The 14,326-nt window shown below is 42.2% G+C and overlaps 1 long non-coding RNA gene across 4 annotated transcripts in view; it reads right to left on the bottom strand.

Annotated features, from left to right (window-relative positions):
- Positions 1-750, bottom strand: part of LOC138848879 (uncharacterized) — a 126,768-nt gene extending 126,018 nt beyond the window's left edge. The window contains exon 1 of one of the 4 annotated variants that reach the window (XR_016230886.1): positions 85-750. This is a non-coding gene — a long non-coding RNA (uncharacterized LOC138848879). The remainder of the gene's footprint in view (positions 1-84) is intronic. The other 3 variants (XR_016230888.1, XR_016230887.1, XR_016230889.1) reach the window with 3 other exon arrangements.
- Positions 751-14,326: the final 13,576 nt, after the last annotated feature.

Here is a 14,326-nt window from a genome sequence, read left to right as displayed (position 1 = left end):
GCGCCCGCTTCTGCTCCTGCCGCTGCCGTCGCCGCCCCCGAGCAGGACCAGGTGTCACCGCCAGACGCGCACCGAGCCACTCACGTTCTCGCGCCGCGCCCACCGCTCAGCGACCCGGAGCCCACCGCCGGTCAGGACGCTGGAGTGCCAATGTCAGTGCCGGAGGAAGCTGTCGCTTCTGGTAGCCCAGCCAGGCCGCCCCTGCGCTGGTGGCCCGGGCCCGCGCGTCTGACGCTCGGACTGCGGCGTGCGTCCGCCCGCGACCCCGGCGAAGGGAGGCCGGCCCCGCGCCGGCGCACGCCCCGCGTCGAGCTGCGGCCTCTCCTCCGCGTCCTCAGTCTCCGGCCTCGCCTTCCTCCCCGGCGCCTCCGGGGCAGCCCCTCCCGCTCGGCGGCGGTGCCAGCGAATGGGCTGCAGCCGCCTGCGCCTCGGGACTGGGGGCCCTCACCTGACCGGCCGGGCGCGCAGCCGCCCACCTTCCTCCTCCAGGGAGTGATGTGGTGGTGAGAGTGGGGAAGAGGCGGGAGCGTTCCGGGACCGGGGCGCCTAGAATCTAGCCTCTGTAGACGTTCTTGCTACTCTCGTGAGTTTAGGTTTCTGAGGGAAGTCTCTGACGTTTTCCCCCTTTTCTCTTCAAACGTTTCCTTTCTGCGAAACTCTTCCGCAGTTGAGTTGGAGTGGGTGTTCTGTTGTTGATTTTGCACGCGTGCTTTGCAGACCGCCCTCAGCAAGGGGAGCCTTCAGCCAATGTCTCTTCGCGGCAGGTAAGGGGTCTGACTTGTTCCCCGCGAATAGGGTCAGGTCACATTTGCTTATTGCAGCTTTAGGAGCGTTATGGAGAATGTGTTGCAATGTAATTCAGAATGGAGATTTTTCTAGACGTGCAGAGTTTGAGTGAACAATGCACGCTGCATGGTTCGGGCCCTGGAGCCCCCCTCTCCACAGTGTTCCATACCTTTAGCCTGACATCAGAGGCCTCATATTCTCCTGGCGTCAGCGACCCCAATCACTCACCTGCCAGCTCCTGCCCCACTTGACTATTGAGTGCAGGTCCTGGCTCTCACTGGGCAACCTGCAGCCCTGCTTCCTGTCCCTCCTTCTCTAGTTTAATGCAAGAAAATCTTTGTAGTCCCCTCACCACCGTCCACAACTGCTTCACCCTCTGCCTCGAGGTGGGTGCTTGGGGTGGGATTCAGGAGGAGCAGGAGCGGCTGGCATTCATCCTCGAAGGCCCTGACAACCCCCCCCCCCCCCACACACACACACCACCTCCACCCACTGGGGTCTCCCTGAATGTCCTTCTCCTGTCCTCTGGCTGCCCCTCCACCTCAGCCACTGATTCGAGGCAGGAGTTTTCTGTTCATCTTCGTTTCCAGTGAATGCCACAGGACAAAGCTGCGAGGTGGGGAAGGGACACCCTTTTCTGCTCAGTTCTTGCCAGGGTTCCATGTAGCAACTTGTGCCCTGGGCACTGAAGCAGCACCGTGGAATCCACCTGTGTGAGTCTCCTAAACGCTCTTATTAAATTATAACCTCTTCTTGCAGTTGTGTTTTGTCTTCTGGACCTAGCCCTGGACCTTGAAGGCCAAATAGAATGGACAGCATCTGGTTCCGGTGGGGTCAGGGGGTGTTGAAGGAATGAGCACGTGGATTGAACCTTGGGTATGGTTTTCTCCATCTCTCAAGGTAGAATAGCAACATACAGGGTTATTGTCAAGGTCAATTTAAAGCACCAGACTGCATCAAGGACATAGTCAGTACTCAACAAATTCTAGTTTGAAAAGGAATTGTTTGTTAACATGCTTGTCAAACACGTGCATGCTTGAATAGAAAGCACAAAGCCAGAAGAGGGGAAAACTCTGGAGAAAGTGGTAATGACAGTGATAGCATCAAAGATTTGATATTGCACAGTAGTTGTAGTAATAGCAAATTATTGTATCATTTTAATTTCCAGCTTATTATTTCAATTGCATTGCAGCCCCGCATAGCTGGGGATTAGTCTGTGGAGAGGGTGAGCTGCAGGGAGAACCCAACAGCTGCTGCAGGACGAGCTGAATTGAAGGCAGCATGGGAGGAGGGGCCAGAAGAATGAGCTGGAAAAGGATTAGAAAGACGCCTGATTGGGCAAAAGGACTTTCTACTGCCGATGATTGGATTTGCTTGGCGATGCACGAGGCATTCTGATTTGGCTGCACGTGGCCAGTGATACCCACAACCTCCTGGCCCCAAATGCTCTCCCCTGCCCATCCCTAAGCCTATTCTATCCCCATGGCCCTTACATCCCAGGCTTCGCTCCATCTTCTAACCCAGGTAAGGACTGCATAATAAGGTACATCGGTTGCCTTCATTGCTTGATGTTAATAGAATGTTCCTTGTGCCTGGTGCTGCTATAAGGACTTTGCACTGATTATCTCACTTAATCTATGGCTATCCCAAGTGGTGTGTGCTTTTATTGCTCCTGGTTCAGAAAAGGAGGCAAGAGAGGTTCAGTACTTCACAGAGGTCACAGTGCTGGCAACAGAGATGAGGCTCGGACATGATGGCTCTGGAGGCAGCAGTCGTGGTGCTGTGCCACACTGCTGGGCAGGAACAGCACAAGGAAAGTTTGCCAGTTTTGACAGCCACAGCAGAATGCCAGTGCATTGAAACAGCTATGTCAGGAAGTCATGGAGCCCCCCAGTGGTACCCACAGTGAATATGCCTCAGCTTTGCTCCTTTCCTCTTTTGCAACCATGTCTCTTTTTTTCCTCAGAAGTCTCCCTCTCTTTCTCTACACGTCCACTTGTTTCTTCTCTCACCTAGTTTTCCAACCTAATTTTCTTTTTTAGAAAGATTTATTTGAAAGGCAAAGTTACAGAGGGAGAGACAGAGAGTGAGAGCTCTTCCATCCACTGGTTCACTTCCCAGATGGCCAAATTGTGGATCTGGGCCAATCTGAAGCCAATAGCCAGGAGCTTCTTCCAGGTCTCCTACATGGATGTGGGAGCCCAAGGACTTAGGCCATCTTCCACTGCTTTCTCCGGGCACATTAGCAGGGAGCTGACTCAGAAGTGGAGCAGCCAGGACTCGAACCGGTTGCCCATATGGGAAGCCAGCACTGTAGGCTTCATCACAGTGCCACTACGGCACAGCACCAGCCCCCACCCCAATTTTCTTATTCCATATTCTTGCTGCAAGCCTTCCCTGTCTGAAAATTCCTGGTATTCTCCAAAGCTCAACATGGACCTGCTATGCAAGTAATGAGCCAGGTGCCCATGAGCAAGTTACTTCCCCTCTCAGAGGCTCTCCATGCTAAGTAAGGAAAGATTGGGCTAGGTGATGCAGAGTTCTCTGAGCCATGTCATTCTATGACTCCAGTGCTAAGCAAGAGCTTTCTTTGACTCCTCCAGTAAAATTCAGTTGAAGGTTGGCTGAATTCTAGGTAAGGAAGATTGGTGAAGTAAAAACAAGTTCCTGAAGTAGCATTACCAGGTGTACAGGAATGGCTTGTACTGGTGTCCTCACTTTTCTCAAGATAAAGTTCTATGGCTGGGCAACATGCATTAGATTTCTGATAAGGGTGTGGTGAAGGTAGTAATTGCAAAAGCTCTTCCACTTGAAAGGGTAGTATAGCTAATCCGACATTCTCAAAAAAGCCTAGTTGTTATGATGACAGCTCCTAAGAAAGTTTCCAGCCTCTTGGTGTTGATGCTCCTATATCACCTTCTCCTTGTGAAGATGGACTGAATCTAGTGACACACTTCTAATGGACAGAATATGACAGAAATCATGGATGTCACCCGTGATCCTGGGTTGCAAAGGCTCTGGCTTCTGTCTTGTTTTTCCTCTTTGGCTTGCTCAAAGGAAAGGAAGCTGCCATGCTGTGAGCCTCCCTATGGAAAGGCTTATGAGGCAAAGAACTGAGCAAGGGCTTTGCTCAACAGCACATGAGGAACTGAGGCTCTCAGTCCCACAGACACATGCAGGAGCCCGGGAGCAGATCACCCCCCTGAGATGACTCCAACCCGACTTGGCTCCTTCACTGCAGTCATGTGCGAGACACTGCGCCAGAGGACAATGTTCCTGGGACCCAGAAACTGGAAGATAATAAATGTTTTTTGTGGTAAGCTGCTAAATTCATCACCTGACAGTTGCTAATGTGCATTTCAGGACTGTGAATTTCCACTCAACCCAACCACACAAATAAGGTATATTTTCTGGATAGAAAGGGGGCCAAATGATCAGCTCTCACTGTAATAAGATGCAGATATGGTGCTGGATAAAGATACAATTGTGGAACAGATAAGACATCAGTATGGTGTGTCTGATAAAACCTCAGGAGCTCCTAGCTATGCTGGGGTATGGACCCCAGCCTCACACGGAGCTCCCCCAGCCAAGCCTCGGCTGACTAGCCAACTTCCCTGCATAGAGCTGGTCCTTTTTCCTCCTGGACACAAGCTGCAGTCTCCACTGGCTCTTGAAGCTTTGTAGCATCTAAAAAATGTAGAATAGAGAGAAAGATGAATTCATTCTTGTCAAAAACAGCCTGCGCTTACAGTCCCCTCTTGCCTGCTCGCTCAGTAACCTGAGTCTGAAAATGATGTCTTCCATTGTATATGTTCATCATCTTTAGATTTTAAATATAACCTATTTTAAATAGCAGTTTGATATAAACAGCAAAATTAAACAAAATGTACAGAGATGTCCATGTCTCCATACAAGAGTAACCACCCCCACAATATCAGCATCCCCTACCTACGTGGTACATGTGTCATAACTGATGAACCTATATTGACCCATCATTATCACCCAAAGTACACAGTCTGCATTGGGGTTCACTGTTGATATTGTACATTTTATGGGTTTCGACATATGTAGCCACCATTATAGTAAAATCCAGTATAGATGAACTGACGTGAAAGTGCTCTGTGCTCCATCTATTCACTGCCCCCCAACACTGCCCCCCATCAACCAGTGATCTTCTCCCTGTGACAGCACTTTTTTTCTTTTTCAGAAAGTCCCATGGTTGGAGTCATAAATAGGAGTCCATTCCAGAATGGCTTCTTTCATTTAGTAATAGTTAAAGTTCTTCCATGTTTTATTCATGGCTTGATAGCTTATTTTTAGTGCTATCCTCTTTATTTTCACTGTCTCACTTCTTTCTAAAGTACACAGTCCTTTATTTAAGTACTGTCAAATCGCATCACTCACTAAAGCAACCAACAAATCCCCAAATGAAATGTCCCTACAAAGCCTTTCTTCTTTTCAGAGGTCATCCCCTTTCCCTTTACTGAATAACTCAACTCCTTGCATTGTTTGCAGTCACTCTCCAGTTTTCTCTTTTTCAGTTTATTTCCCACTAACTACTTGAAATCTAACATCTACTCACATATATCTTGATTCTGTCCATAGTGACATAACCACAAAACACATTTCCTTTGACTTTCATGAGGAAAAAAAATCTGAGTCTCTTTCTACCTTTTCTGCTTCTCCTTTTTTCTTACCTTGCTTATTCTTCTCCCTTTAGGTTTCTTATTGTATAAATTGTGGGCAGATAGATTCCACTATACACCTTGTCCTTTAGCAATCTTAGTTGTATCTGTGCATGGTATTAGTATTAACTATAGACCTAGCTTTCCATGGTGCTGTCTTAACTGAACAGATGCATACTTTATCATGGTAATCAGTCATTCTACAGATGTTCATTAGGACATGTTATTGTTAAATACTGTGCAGGCAATAGTGATGTTGTAGTGACAGCATTTTAACAAGTACATGCCCCCTGCACTTCCATAGTTTATAATTTAGAAAGAAAGGCAACCATAAGTAAATCACATAAATGATGAAAATTCTCCAGTGTCCTGTAGTAGAGGCTATAGCTGGAAGAGATAGTGAACCCACAAGATCTGAAGAAGTGATAGATAATTTGCAAGACCAAGAAAGATGATAGAGAAGCTGAGATGAAGTTGGGTAGAAAATGGAGGAAAGAATCTGTATGAATGGCAAACAAGTTATGTGGGAGCTCATAGAAGGGAAGAAACATTGGCTTCTATGAGAAAACACATAAGTTAAATTTAATTAATACGAAGAGAGCCAGAAGAACATAGCCCAGAAAAAAATGTGGAGAAGGGAATAGGAGATTGTTTTAGGGGGTTTCTGATTACCACTTTTTTGTATATTGTGCCAGTCAAAATATGTGTATCATTCTCTTTTCCCTGTATCCCTCACTCTATGCAAACATTCTATTGCCAAATCTTACTACATGTGTTGAATACTTATTAAATGTACTGATACCTTTCTCTCCCATTGCCCTTTTCGTACTTCTAAGTAGTATAATTTCTACCAGATCATTCTTCTATTGTCTGGCATCTGATTACGTTGAATTTGTCTTCTCTCATATTCTAAATTACAGATACATTGCTTAATTGATTTTGATCAAACATTTAGACATATACCACCTCATTTAATTTTCACCATATAAGTATTATTATGTTCACTTTAGATTAAAGGTACTGAAATATAGAAATCTACAGTTCTTTGAATAGCTTATTTTATTAAAGGCCTGGCATGTGGTGTTCTTCTTCATGAAGCCTGTGAGTCCTCTCTCAAGGCTAACTTACCCTTTGGGTGTCTCTTCATTCAGAAGGATTTTCTTTATTTTTAAAAGGATTTAGAGGGATTGAAAGGGAATTGGTACCCACGTAGGAATGGGAGGGGCCTCCAGCCTCCCAACATAACACAGAATCTATTGCTCAAACTGCCTAGGCAGAGGACCAACACGAAGCTGGTTAAAAACAGTGTTCAGATTAATGGGATAGTATTGAATGATCAAATATATGGGTCTTAGAGGAGTTCCTGAAGGGATGGAAAGATAGAATGGATTATAAGCCTATTCAGTGAAATTATTAAAGAAAACTTTCCCAATATGTAGAAACATAGGGACTTCCAAGTACAGGAAGCACATAGAACTCCTAATAAACATGATCAGAAAAGATCTTCACCACAACAAATTGTAGTCAAACTTTCCACAGTAAAACAGAAAGAAAAAAAATTCTAAAATGTGCACAAGAAAAATGCCAGATTACTTTCAGAGGATCTCCAATTAGACTCACAACAGACTTCTCATCAGAATCCCTAAAGGCTAGGAGAAAATGGCAAGATATATCCAAGCCTTAAGAGAAAAAAAACCTGTCAATCCAGAACACTGTATCCTGTAAAGCTCTCATTTATGAAAGAAGGTGAAATAACAACCTCCCATAACAAGCAGAAATGAAAAGAATTTGTCACCACTTGTCCAGCCTTATAAAAGATGCTTAAGGATGTGCTACACACAGTTAAGACAGAAAGAGTGTCATCATTATGAATGAATGTGAAGGCATAAATTTCCCAGTAAAGGTACAAAAGAAATCCAAAGTAAACAATAGAGATATTTATGGAAACATGGCAGGGCCAAGCCATTGCTTAGCAATAATAACCTCGAAAGTAAATGGCCTCAACTCTCCGGTTAAAATTTACAGACTGGCTGAATGGATAAAAAACAAGACCCATCTATTTGCTGCCTACAAGAAACACCAACAAAGATACTGACAGGATGAAAGTGAATGGATAGAAAAAGATATTCCATGCTAATGGAAAGAAAAAAAGGGCTGATTTAGTCATTCTAATAATAGACAAAATAGACTTTAACATAAAAACTGTTAAAAGTGACAAAGAAGAATACTATGTAATAATTAATGTATCAATTCAACAGGAAGATGTGACTATAATAAATGTATAGGCACCCAACTAAAGGGCACATGGCTATTTTAAAGAAATGTTAATGGACCTAAAGGGAGATATAGACTCCCATAAAATAGCAATGGGTGACTTCAGTACCACACTTTCATTAATGGATGAATCAACTAGACAGAAAATCAACAAAAAAACAACAAAGCTAATCTACACTATGGACCAAATGGACCTAACTTTTATCGATAGAACCTTTCATCCCACAAATGCAGAAAACATTCTTCTCCTCAGTGCATGGAACTTTCTCTAGGATAGACCATATGCTAGGACATAAAGCAAGTCTTAGCAAATTCAAAAAATCACAATCATACCATGCATCTTCTCTGACCACAATATATTGAAGTTGGAAATCAACAACTCAGGAATTTCTAGAATGTATGCAAATACATGGAGACTGAACAACATGCTCCTGAATGAACACTGCATCATCAAAGAAATCATAAGACAAGTAAAAACAAATTCTGGAAATGAATGAAGATGACAATACATAACATCAAAATTTATGGGATACAGCAAAAGCAGTGTTAAGAGGGAAGTTGATAGCAATTGGTGCCTACATCAAGAAACAGGAAAGTCAACCAAATAAATGAGCTATCAATGCATCTCAAGAATCTAGAAAAACAAAAGCAAACCACAAATTAGTAGGAGGAAAGAAATCATTAGAATTAGAAAAGAAATAAACAAAATTGAAATGAAAAACCAATATAAAATATCATCAAAATTAAGAGCTGGAATTAAAAAAATAAACAAAATTGACACACCATTGGCCCAACTAACCAAAAAAAGAGGGAGACCCAAATCAATAAAATAAGAGGTAAAAAAGTAAATTGTACAATGGAAACCGCAGAAATAAAAAGAGTCATTAGGAATTACTACAAAGAGCTGTATGCCAATAACTCGGGAACCCTAGAAGAAATGGATAGATTCCTAGATACACACAATCTACCAAAACTGAGTCATGAAGACACAGAAAACTTAAACAGTCCAATAGTCAGGATGGATATTGAATCAGCAATAAAGAACCTCCCAACAAAGAAAAGCCCAGGACTGGATGACTTCAACTCTGAATTCTACCATATATTTAAAGAGGAACTAATTCCAATTCATCTCAATCTATTCAAAACAACTGAAAGGGAGATAATCTTCCCAAACTCCTTCTATAAAGTGAGCACCGCCTTAATTCCTAAACCAGAAAATATATGTCAGAGAAAGAGAACTATAGACCAATATCTCTGATGAATATAGATGTACAAATCTTCAACAAAATATTAGCTAATCGAATCCAACATCATATCATAAAGATCATTCACTAGGACCAAGTGGTTATTTATACCTTGTATGTAGGGATAGTTCAAAATTTGCAAATCAATAAATGTGATACATCACATTAATGAACTGAAGAACAAAACCCATATGATCATCTCAATAGATGCAGAGAAAGCACTTGGTAAAGTACAACATCCTTTCATGATTAAAATGTTAAGCAAATTGAGTATGAAAGGAACATTCCTCAATTTATGACAACCCACAGCCAGCATGGAGAATGAACAGAGAAAAGTTTGAATGGTAAAAATCTTCCATGTTCATCAAAGGATCAATATCATCAAAATGTCCATATTTACCATAAGCAATTTACAGATTCTATGTGATTCCATTCAAAACACCAATGACGTTCTTCTCAGATCTAGAAAAAATTATGCTAAAATTCATACAGAAACAGAAGAGATCCTGAATAGTTAAACCAATCTTATATAACAAAAACAAAGCAAGAGGCATCAAAATTAAAGATTTCAAGACATACTACAGGGCAGTAGTAGCAGAAGTATAGGCCTATGGAACAGAATAGAAACTCCAAAAATCAATCATGTATCTACAACCAACTTAATTTTGACAAAGGAGCTAAATCAACCCATGAGATAAGGACAGTCTCAATAACAACTGCTGGGAAAATCAATCTCTGTGTGCAAAGGATGAAACATGACCCCTAACTTATTTTTTTAAAACTTTTATTTAATAAATATAAATTTTGAAAGTACAACTTTTGGATTGTAGCGGGTTTTTCCCCCCTAACCACCCTCCCACCCACAAACCATCCCATCTCCTACTCCCTCTCCCATCTCATTCTTCATTAAGATTCATTTTTAATTATCTTTATATACAGAAGATCCACTTAGTGTATACTAAGCAAAGATTTCAAAAGATTGCACCCACACAAATACACAAAGTGTAAAGTACTGTTTGAACACTAGTTTTACCATTACTTAGCTAGTAAAACACATTAAGGATAGAGATCCTACATGGGGAATAAGTACACAGTGACTCCTGTTGTTGATTTAACAATTTCCACTCTTATTTATGATGTCAGTAATCACCTGAGGCTCTTGTCATGAGCTGCCAAGGCTATGGAAGCCTCTTGAATTCACAAACTCTGACCTTATTTAGACAAAGCCATAATTAAAGTTGAAGTTCACTCCTCCCTTCAGAGAAGGGTACCTCTTTCTTTGATGGCCAGTTCTTTCCATTGGGATCTCACTCACAGAGATAATTCATTTAGGTCATTTTTTTTTTGCCACAGTGTCTTGGTTTTCCAGGACTGAGAAACTCTCATGGGATTTTTAGCCAGATCTGAATTAGGCTTAAGTATTATACGATTGGCTGATTAAAGCTATCTTCGCCTCAGACGATGGCTTATGGTAAGAACATGTTATTGAATCATGAAGGAAATGTAAATCAAAACTTCCTTATGTGTGTTAGGCTGGCTATTATCAAAAGGTTAAAAGATTACGAACTGGGATCTCACTCACAGAGATTTTTCATTTAGGTCATTTGTTTGTTTGCCACAGTGTCTTGGCTTTCCATCCCTGAGAAACTGTCATGGGCTTTTTAGCTGGATCCGAATGCCTTAAGGACTGGTTCTGAGCCCAGAGTGTTGTTTAGGGCATCTGCCATTCTATGAGTCTGATGTGTATCCCACTTCCCATGTTGAATCATTCTCTCCTTTTTAATTCTAACAGTTATTATTAGCAGACACTGGTCTATAAACATTTATAATTTTTCTGTGTGTGTTAACATTTTTTTAAATAAAAACATTTTATAAGAAATGACGCTACAGGGGCAGCACTGTGGTGTACTAAGTTAAGCCTTTGCCTGTGAAGCCTGCATCCCATATGGGTGCCACTTGAAGTCCCGGCTGCTCTACTTCCAATCCAGCACCTTCTCCTGAGTGTCAAAACATCAGGCCCTCCCCACCCCCGTGAGATTTCTGTGAAGTCCTCAAGGCAGGGAAATGTATGAGTTTCCAAACATCGTGGGTGCTAGACTGTCAGTACAAGTTTTTTGAAATTGAGGCTGGGGGAGCCAGCTTGCTAGAGTCTTGTGGCACAAGTGGCTGAATTGCATACATCATAATGCCTGGCAAACCCCCTCAGTGTCTAAGCCAGCCAAATGAAAGATGTATGGCCAAATTACACCTTAGAGGAGTGTGGAAGTAACTCTAGGTCTTGAGAGAGAGATTTCTCCCCATAAAGAAAAAAGTGCTTCTGACCCCAGTTAAAATGGCAAAGGAACCCAATTCGGAAGTGTTGGAACAGATGGCAAGACTACCACCACAGGGGATGGCGATCAGCCTCAGATCCAATATGACAAAGACAAGCTGGGATTCACAGTCCATCAGCACAGCAAGTGCTCAGTAGGTAGAAAACTACTAACATGACATCCGTGGTGTGGGACATTCTTGATATACCAACGCAAAACAATTCTTGCTGAAAGCATATGCCGGTGCTTTCTTATCAAGGGTGGGAGATTCTTTCTAAAATGACTTGGCAGGATTCTCACAAAAACTGGACTTTAGGAAGGTTTACTTTGATTTTACTTTTTTCCCAGAAACCTTTTATTTAAGAAACACAAACCATGCATTTCATTCATATAATACTGGGCCAAAGTGGGAAAGAAGACTCTCAGAGGAGCATAACCAAAGTTTGGGCAAGAAGAGGCCAAATCATAGCATTACCCCTTGGTTTCCTTCATTCCCTAATTTATCCAGATTTTCCTCTGATGTCAAAGATTTTCAAGTAACTCTCAATGTTTCCTTAGCTTCCCCTTCCCCTTTCTTCCCCTCCCCTCCCCACCACCACACATTGAATTACGCGTGAAGTCTGTGTAGTGTGCCTTACTGCAGAATCTCTCACGTCTTTGCTCTACTTTGTCATTGCCACTGTTGTAGTTTAGGCTGGTTTTCTAGCCTGTAGCTAACCTCCCACCTGGTTAGTTTCCTCTGTGCAGCCAACATAATCTTTGGAAATTACAAGTCCGATCATGTGTTTTCCCTGATCAAAAAGCTTTTGCTGTTGCTTCCTTCCCATAGAATCAGCAATATGGCCTGACAGGCTCTGACCCTGCTGACCTCCTGGGTCTTTGCCCCTCATTCTTCACCTTCCACTCAGACTTGCTCTTCCCCAAGTACCCTGTGCTTTTCACACTTGTTTCTTTAGTTCATGCTGCTGGCTTAGCTTTCCTTCCACCCTACCCCCATGGAGATTTATCTATCCTTCCACCAGGAAAATCTTCCGTGCTACTTCACAGCGTACATTATTCCTTCCACCTGTGCTCACCTCGCCTTTTGCTCTTACTGCACAATATTATAATTTATTTGTTTATATGGCTGCCAGTTTCCTGCAGGCACAGAATGTAATGGGACTATACGTGTATCTTTAGGGTCTAGCATAATACCTAAAACAGTAGATTCTCTAAAAGTCTGTGTTATTCAGTTAATTTTATTCCAATGACTAGATGGATAAAATGGGAAATTAAAATTCCTTTGTGATTCTTTTCATGTTGGAAAATAATTTTATTTAATTTAAAACAAAATGAAACCAAGAGTTTGCAAAATAGATTATCTTGAGTATAAATAGACAATGTCTTCAGGAAAATATCTATATTTGAATGTTTTTTTACAGTCAATGTTTGACACTATATTCTTCTGTAGCTAGGTAAAATAGGCATCTGCATTGCTCCTGTATCATTTACATTTTTATTACTCTTAAAGGGTTTACTGATTTCCTTATCTATTTTAGATCTTTCCTTCTTCTGTATCCACAGTTAATCTCTCATTCTAGGAACTCTTATGACCTGGTTCATAATGTCTAAGAACTTCTAGTCTCTTTATTGTTAAAACAAAAACCTTGATGCTATATGAAAAATAAATATAATCATGTTGGTGTAAGATAATTATCTAAATCATCTCAGTGAGGAACATGCTAGAAAATAATTCTAGTGAAATAGTCACTGTGGTAGGCAGAATAATGGCCACCTAAAAAATGCCTTGCCTAATCCTTGGACCTGTATGTGACACTGCAAAAGGGACTTCTGTGGCTATAATTGAAGCTGCAGATTTTAGGAAAAGGAAATTACCTTGGATTATCCATGTGGGCCCAATCTAATCACATGTGTCCTTAACACCTGTATCAATGCAACAGCGGGAAGTCAGAGATGTTTGAGATGGAGTGTGCAGGGAGAGCATTTTGTCAAGTAATGCTGTTGGCCTCAAGGAAAAAAAGACTTCAGTCCTACAGCCCCAAGAAACTCAGTTGTGACAACACCTAGATGACCTTGAAAGCACATCCTTTCCCTGGGTAACCAGATAAAAACCCAGGCCAGCTGACACCTTGATTTTAGTTGTGTGAGATTTGAAGCAGAGGACTGTGTACCCAACATGATGCATAAAAGAAACTATCATTGCACATTGCTAGTACTGGACATTGGATACCTGGGGGGAGTCATAGCTGAAGCTGGACTTGGAGTTGTCCTTCTAGGTGATCAGTCACTGTCAGATTTTTTTTTTTTTGACAGAGTTAGTGAGAAAGTGAGACAGAGAGAAAGGTCTTCCTTCCATTGGTTAACCACCCAAATAAATGGCTTCTGCGGCCAGCGTGCTGCAACGATCTGAAGCCAGAAGCTTCCTCCTGGTCTCCCATGCGGGTACAGGGACCCAAGCATTTGGGCCATCCTCCACTGCCTTCCTGGGCCACAGCAGAGAGCTGGACGGGAGGAGCAACTGGGACTAGAACCCGGCGCCCATATGGGATGCCGGCGCCGCAGGCAGAGGATTAACCAAGTGAGCCATGATGCTGGCCCCCACTGTCAGATTTTAAAGCAAATGAGTAGCCCTAACTATATCACATATAGTTAGGTTTTTCTTTTAAACTTGCTTTGTAATCTGAGTTACATTTTACCTTTATTAGTTATTCCTTGCCTTACTTATTAACAGTACATTTCATTCAGTTGAAAATTCATTAAAAAAAAAAACTAAAAAGGTCTCAATATTCTATTTTATTGTCAGTTCCTAGCCTCACAACTTCCAGCTTGTGATGCTGTGGGCAAATGAACTTCTGCAAGCCCCCCTTTTTTCAGTAGTTAACAGATTCCCGCTTCAGTCATCCCAGTTTAATAATCCATGGCCACAGAATGAGATACTGTGATTAGACAGCATGATCAGGAGACCCCAACCCGTTCAGCAGCACCCTAGGGTGTTGAGTCTTTCGAGAAAACAACAGGGTCCACA

The sequence above is a fragment of the Oryctolagus cuniculus genome, chromosome 3, assembly GCF_051225735.1.
Source record: "Oryctolagus cuniculus isolate XC-2025 breed Fujian yellow rabbit chromosome 3, ASM5122573v1, whole genome shotgun sequence".
Classification (NCBI taxonomy): Eukaryota; Metazoa; Chordata; class Mammalia; order Lagomorpha; family Leporidae; genus Oryctolagus; species Oryctolagus cuniculus.
The sequence above is the reverse complement of the archived record's forward strand: the minus strand, read 5'-3'. Positions and strand labels throughout refer to the sequence as shown.